We start from the raw sequence: 7,506 nt of genomic DNA on the forward strand, positions 1-7,506 counted from the left end.
GATGTAGACAAGATCTATCTATGTAGAGATAGACCCCATCGTTTTATCCTTAGTAGCAACGATACATACATGTCGGTTCCCTTTTTGTCACTGGGATCAAGCACCGTAAGATCGAACCCACTACAAAGCACCTCTTCCCATTACAAGATAAATAGATCAAGTTCGCCAAACAAAACCCAAATATCGGAGAAGAAATACGAGGCTATAAGTAATCATGCATATAAGAGATCAAAGAAACTCAAATAACTTTCATGGATATAAAAAGATATAACTGATCATAAACTCGAAGTTCATCAGATCCCAACAAACTCACCGCAAAAGAGTTACATCATATGGATCTCCAAGAGACCATTGTATTGAGAATTCAGTGAGAGAGAGAAAGCCATATAGCTACTAACTACGGACCCGAAGGTCTACAAAGAACTACTCACGCATCATCGGAGAGGCACCAATGGAGGTGGTGAACCCCATCCGAGATGGTGTCTAGATTGGATCTGGTGGTTCTGGACTCTGCGGCGGCTGGATGAATATTTCATCGACTCCCCTAGGGTTTCTGGAATATTGGGGTATTTATAGAGCAAAGAGGCGGTCCGGGGGGCACCCGAGGTGGGCACAACCCACCAGGGCGCGCCTGGGCCTCCTGGCGCTCCCTGGTGGGTTGTGCCCCCCTCGGGGCACCACCCAGGCGCAGCCAGGGCTCGTTGTGTTCCTTCTGGCCCATAAAAATTCTCCGTAAAGTTTCAGGGCATTTGGACTCCGTCTGATATTGATTTCCCGCGATGTAAAAAACATGCAGAAACAGCAACTGGCACTTGGCACTATGTCAATAGGTTAGTACCAAAAAATGATATAAAATGACTATAAATGATTGTAAAACATCCAAGATTGATAATATAACAGCATGGAAAATAAAAATTTATAGATACGTTGGAGACGTATCAGTCTCTCCAGAAAGAAGGGGACGGATCTAGGAAAGCAGTGGATACCTAGTGGGTCCCACATACCTAGATATTTTGGTGGCCTTAGTCTTGAGCAATAAATTGAACATGATAGTAAAAGAATTAAAAAAACACACTAGCTTAGCGATGAAAAAGTGGTAAAAAATCAGAGCAAGCTGGGGCAAAAAAACATAGACACGTGTCAACTACAAAAGAGCCAAGGCCTTGCATTACAAACACATGAGAGATGTCCTATCTTAGCAGCTTTAATTATTGTAATTGAACTAGAAGGATTGGGCGCGCTTTGTTGCGCCCTTGATGTTGTTAGGTTTCTTCAAAAAATAATCACTCTATTTTAAAATGTAAGGTGTATTTTTTTGAAAATTCAAACCTTTTAAGTTTGATCAAATTTGTAGAGAAATGAAATTGGTATTTTTAAATTCATCATGAAATGAATTTTCATACTTTTTTGTTAATATTCTGGTTGTCGATATTTTTGCTCTGAACTTGGTCAATTTTAAAGAAATTTGATGATGAGGACATCCCAACCATGGGCACCACACCACCAACCATCAACGGTCCAATCACAAGAAGTCGCGCAATGCAACTACATGATCAGGTGAACGCTAACTTAAGTCTATCATTTGACCTTGAAAACATGGTTGTGCCTTCACCTCCTTTGTTGTTGGTTGAACTCAGGTGCGATGTCGAAGAAGGCCAAACACATTTCAGTCCATGCAAAACAATGTTTTATGGCGAGGAAAAAAAGTTAGGAATTCATGAAGAATGAGTTGTCTGCTAAAGAAACATTGTTCCGATTCTGACGAAACAATGTTTTGCACGAGTTTGGATATCCCAACTTGCGAAAGGTTTCCAGAACTCGAGTTTTTTGCTGAAGGAAACATTGTTCGACCCCAGTGAACAATGTTTGGTCGGGAACTGCCAACCACCTCCAACGAGAGTTTTCCAGAAGCTACCTCATTAAGTCTTGAGGCCATTTAGTCAAACAAAGCTGGTTCACTTTCACAGCTAAGCTGGTTCCAGAAGCTAGTTCTCTTCCACACCTATCCAGGGGGGTTGTCCCGATTATAAATAGGCTAGCTCTTCCCTTCGTTGGGGACTTTTGCCATTTCTATCAAAGACCAAAGACATAGACTCCTCCTGAGATTGGAGAGCTCTTGTTATCCTTATTCTCGTGATTTCTTGAGAAATTGCTCCTAATTCATGCTCCATGACTAGATCGTGTTGTGTGGATTAGAGTTCGTGGTTTCCCTTGCGGATTGCACCTATCCCGTGCTCCACGACTTGAGTGTGGTTGTGTGGGGTAGTATTGCGGGTTGTGGATCGGCGAATGTTCGGATTGCAAGCTTCGGTGAGCATCCTCCTCATCGGGTCATTATCTCTTTTTTTCCATTTTCCGGCTGCTTGCAGCTAGTTATCCCCATCCATTTATCGATCCTACGCCGTGAAGATCGGACCTCCCCTTGTACTCCCTCTTCTTCGAAGACGGGGTCGCATCATCTGGTATTCAGAGCAAGGTTTACACGGTAGGATCTGTATCCTTTTAGCTAGATCTATCCTTTTTAGTTTGGTTTTTCCCCGTCCTAGAGTCCAAAACCAAAAAGGCACAAAAAATCCAAGCCTTTGTTTGCTGAGATCTAGTTGTTTGCTTTCCTCTTTGTGTTTGCACCAAGTTCTATCCAAAGTTGCTGCTATTTTCTTGAGTCTTGTTGGATCTTTTGTGCTGCAAAAAAAGACAGGAAAAAAAGAGTAAAAAAGCGAAAAAAAGAGAGAGCAAGAAAAAAGAGAGAAGAGAAAGTGTTGAGCAAGTGTGCAATCATTTTCAGTTGGGTGAGAAATTTTAGAAGTTGTAGTGGCAAGTGTTGCAGCTCAAACGTGTTGCAAGGATCTATAAATTTTCTTGTTTATTTGGTTTACATCAATTGGATCTCAGCACTCGCCCTCCCTTTTTACCCCACCCAGATCCACCTAGAAATCGTCTGCTTCCTTCCTTTCATTCGCCCGTCCACTCCTGATTTGCTACTTCCGCACAGCCGCCAAGGAATCATTAGAATTTGGGTAAGCAAGAAGGTGAGATGAGTGTTTTCCACATATATTTTTCTTTTTCCACTTGTTTCCAAGAGTTAACATGACAGGATCCAACTCGAGTGTACATGGACATCAACATGTGGAAGATGATCTCCCAAAAACTCGCGCAGCATTTGGTGATATGATTGAGGAGGGTATAGTTGCAGCTATGCGAAGGATGTTCGGTGGTCGTCTTCCTATCGTGGGTAATAGGGATCAACATCAACACAGCCCCGTTGCCTCGCTGGTTGTCGACAACCGGCAACATCAAGGAAACGACGATCGCCATGTTGGTCGTGGAAGAGCGGTAGGAGCTGCTGCCCACGGCGCCCCTGCTGTTGGTGCTGAACAGAGGCGTGGCGACTTTGCTGCCCCCCGTGAGGGTGGGCTGCATGGAGGAGATGCTCGCGGGCGAGGCCATGACCCCCGCGGGTTTGTTGCTGATCACCAGCGATGAGCGGCACATGATGGTGATGCCATCGTCCTTGAAGATCTCTCCGAGCATGGTGACAAAGATGAAGGCATGGGGGACTATGAACCCTACTCCTCGCCTCGCCGTGGTGCTGTTTTTGGTCGCAATGGTCATCATTACGACCGTCGTGATCAGGATGACCGTGACAACCAAGCAAGAGTGAAGCTAAATGTACCATCATTCACGGGAAAAGAGGACCCGGATGCATATATTGAGTGAGAAGAGAAGTGTGACCAAATCTTTCGCATCCATGGTTTTTCTGAAGCCAAGAGAGTTGATCTTGTTGTTATGGAGTTCTCTGGTTATGCTCTTACATGGTGGAATTAGCTGCAAGACGATCGGTTGATGTCCGGCAATAATCACATCCGCAGCTGGACTTTGATGAAGGAAGTCATGAGACGCCGTTTTGTTCCATCATACTATGAGAGGAAGTTGTACAAGCGGTTGCAGGGGCTCACTCAAGGGTCCTGCACTGTTGAGGAGTACTATAAAGAGATGGAGGTGCTGCTAATTCGGACAAGAACCCGTGAAAGTGATGAGGCGAAGATGGCGAGATTTTTTACATGGGCTAAATGATGAAATATCAAATTTTGTGGAGATGTTTCCTTATGATACATTACAAGATGTGGTACATCAAGCTATAAGAGTTGAGAAGAAGAATATGCGTAATGGTCGTACTCATGCTTTCCAAGGCCGCACCACCACATGCTCATGGCAGCGAGCACAACAACCATATGGTTCTCAGTTTGAGGGTGCACCACTGATACGTCTCCAACGTATCTATAATTTTTTATTGTTCCATGCTATTATATTATCTGTTTTGGATGTTTAATGGGCTTTATTATGCACTTTTATATTATTTTTGGGACTAACCTACTAACCAAAGGCCCAGTGCAAATTGTTGTTTTTTTGCCTATTTCAGTGTTTCGCAGAAAAGGAATATCAAACGGAGTCCAAACGGAATGAAACCTTCGGGAGAATTGTTTTTGGAACAAACGCAATCCAGGAGACTTGGAGTGGACGTCAAGGAAGCAACAAGGCGGCCACGAGGTAGGAGGGCGTGCCCGGGGGGTAGGCGCGCCCCCACCCTCATGGGTCCCTCGTGGCTCCACCGACCTACTTCTTTCGCCTATATATACTCATATACCCTGAAAACATCCAGGAGCACCATGAAACCCTATTTCCACCGCCGCAACCTTCTGTACCTGTGAGATCCCATCTTGGGGCCTTTTCCGGCGCTCCGCCGGAGGGGGAATCGATCACGGAGGGCTTCTACATCAACACCATAGCCTCTCCGATGATGTGTGAGTAGTTTACCACATACCTTCGGGTCCATAGTTATTAGCTAGATGGCTTCTTCTCTCTCTTTGGATCTCGATACCAAGTTCTCCTCGATTCTCTTGGAGATCTATTCGATGTAATACTTTTTGCGGTGTGTTTGTCGAGATCCGATGAATTGTGGGTTTATGATCAAGTTTATCTATGAACAATATTTGATTCTTCTCTGAATTCTTATATGCATGATTTGATATCTTTGCAAGTCTTTTCGAATTATCAGTTTGGTTTGGCCTACTAGATTGATCTTTCTTGCAATGGGAGAAGTGCTTAGCTTTGGGTTCAATCTTGCGGTGTCCTTTCCCAGTGACAGCAGGGGCAGCAAGGCACGTATATTATTGTTGCCATCGAGGATAAAAAGATGGGGTTTATATCATATTGCTTGAGTTTATCCCTCTACATCATGTCATCTTGCCTAATGCGTTACTCTGTTCTTATGAACAAAATACTCTAGATGCATGCTGGATAGCGGTCGATGTGTGGAGTAATAGTAGTAGATGCAGAATTGTTTCGGTCTACTTGTCACGGAGGTGATGCCTATATACATGATCATGCCTAGATATTCTCATAACTATGCACTTTTCTATCAATTGCTCGACAGTAATTTGTTCACCCACCGTAGAATTTGCTATCTTGAGAGAAGCCACTAGTGAAACCTATGGCCCCCGGGTCTATTTTCCATCATATAAGTTTCCGATCTATTTTATTTTGCAATCTTTACTTTCAAATCTATACCATAAAAATACCAAAAATATTTATCTTATTATCCCTATCAGATCTCACTTTTGCAAGTGGCCGTGAAGGGATTGACAACCCCTTTATCGCGTTGGTTGCAAGGTTCTTATTTGTTTGTGTAGGTACGAGGGATTTGCATGTAGTCTCCTACTGGATTGATACCTTGGTTCTCAAAAACTGAGGGAGATACTTACGCTACTTTGTTGCATCACCCTTTCCTCTTCAAGGGAAAACCAACGCATGCTCAAGAGGTAGCAAGAAGGATTTCTGGCGCCGTTGCCGGGGAGGTTTACGCCAAGTCAAGTCAAGATTTGATTTCCCGCCAACGTGCGGATTTCTGGCGCCGTTGTCGGGGAGATTTACGCACAAGTCAAGACATACCAAGTACCCATCACAAACTCTTATCCCTCGCATTACATTATTTGCCATTTGCCTCTCGTTTTCCTCTCCCCCACTTCACCCTTGCCGTTTTATTTGCCCTTTTTCTCTTCACCTTTTTCTTGTGTGTCCGTGTGTTAGATCGTTTGCTTTGCCGTCATGGCCAATCCTTTATCTGCTCCTTTGTCTCCCGAGTTTGAAGTTCTTCACTTCAAACAAAGACAAGGAGAAAACTTAAAAGACGCCTGGTATAGGATGATGGAATCTTATCATAATTTCACCTTAGAGGTGAATTTTAGAATTTTACTTCGCAATTTTTATGTTGGACTAAATATGTCCCATAGACAACTCTTGGATTGCGTTGCCAAAGGAAATTTTATCGAAATTGATCCCAGTATTGCACATGAAATTATAGAGGGGATAGTGCGAACACTACCTCAACAAAAGGGGCCACATCATACCCAGGAAGAGACACAAGTTTTTGTGAAGATTTGCGAAGTAACAATTTTTTTACAAAAGTCTCTTGAACCTCTTAAGAGTGTTAGCGGAAATCTTCCCCGCTTGAATATGTTGATCACCCTTTGCAATAAGCGGTTGGATTCTTTAGATCTAAACATTTCCGAATATGAAGGGAAACGCAAAGAACCTCCCGAATTCGAGCATGACTCCGTTAAAAAAATAAAAACCAAAGATAATTATACCTAGATATATTCTCGTTTTTATGCCTAGCTAGGGGCGTTAAACGATAGCGCTTGTTGGGAGGCAACCCAATTTTATTCTTTCCTTGCTTTTTGTTCCTGTTTAGTAATAAATAATTCATCTAGCCTCTGGTTATATTTGGTTTTATGTTTTAATTAGTGTTTGTGCCAAGTAAAACCTATAGGATCTTCTTGGATAATAATTATTTGATCTTGCTGAAAAAGTCAGAAACTTTCTGCTCATGAAAACAATTGTTAAAAATCACCAGAACGTGATAAAAATACTGATTCCAATTGCAGTAGATCAATAAACAAATTACCTAGGTCGTCCTATTTTGGTAGATTTTTCTGTGTTACAGACGTTTGCGTTTGATACAGATTACTACAGACTGTTCTGTTTTTGACAGATTCTGTTTTTTGTGTGTTGTTTGCTTATTTTCATGAATCTATGGCTAGTATCGGGGGGTATGAACCATAGAGAAGTTGGAATACAGTAGGTTTAACACCAATATAAATAAATAATGAGTTCATTACAGTACTTTATTGTGGTGGTTTGTTTTCTTACACTAACGGAGCTCATGAGATTTTCTGTTGAGTTTTGTGTTGTGAAGTTTTCAAGTTTTTGGGTAAAGATTTGATGGATTATGGAATAAGGAGTGGCAAGAGCCTAAGCTTGGGGATGCCCAAGGCACCCCAAGGTAAAATTCAAGGACAACCAAAAGCCTAAGCTTGGGGATGCCCCGGAAGGCATCCCCTCTTTCGTCTTCGTCCATCGGTAACTTTACTTGAGGCTATATTTTTATTCACCACATGATATGTGTTTTGCTTGGAGCGTCTTGTATGATTTGAGTCTTTTCTTTTT

The sequence above is a fragment of the Aegilops tauschii genome, chromosome 6, assembly GCF_002575655.3.
Source record: "Aegilops tauschii subsp. strangulata cultivar AL8/78 chromosome 6, Aet v6.0, whole genome shotgun sequence".
NCBI lineage: Eukaryota > Viridiplantae > Streptophyta > Magnoliopsida > Poales > Poaceae > Aegilops > Aegilops tauschii.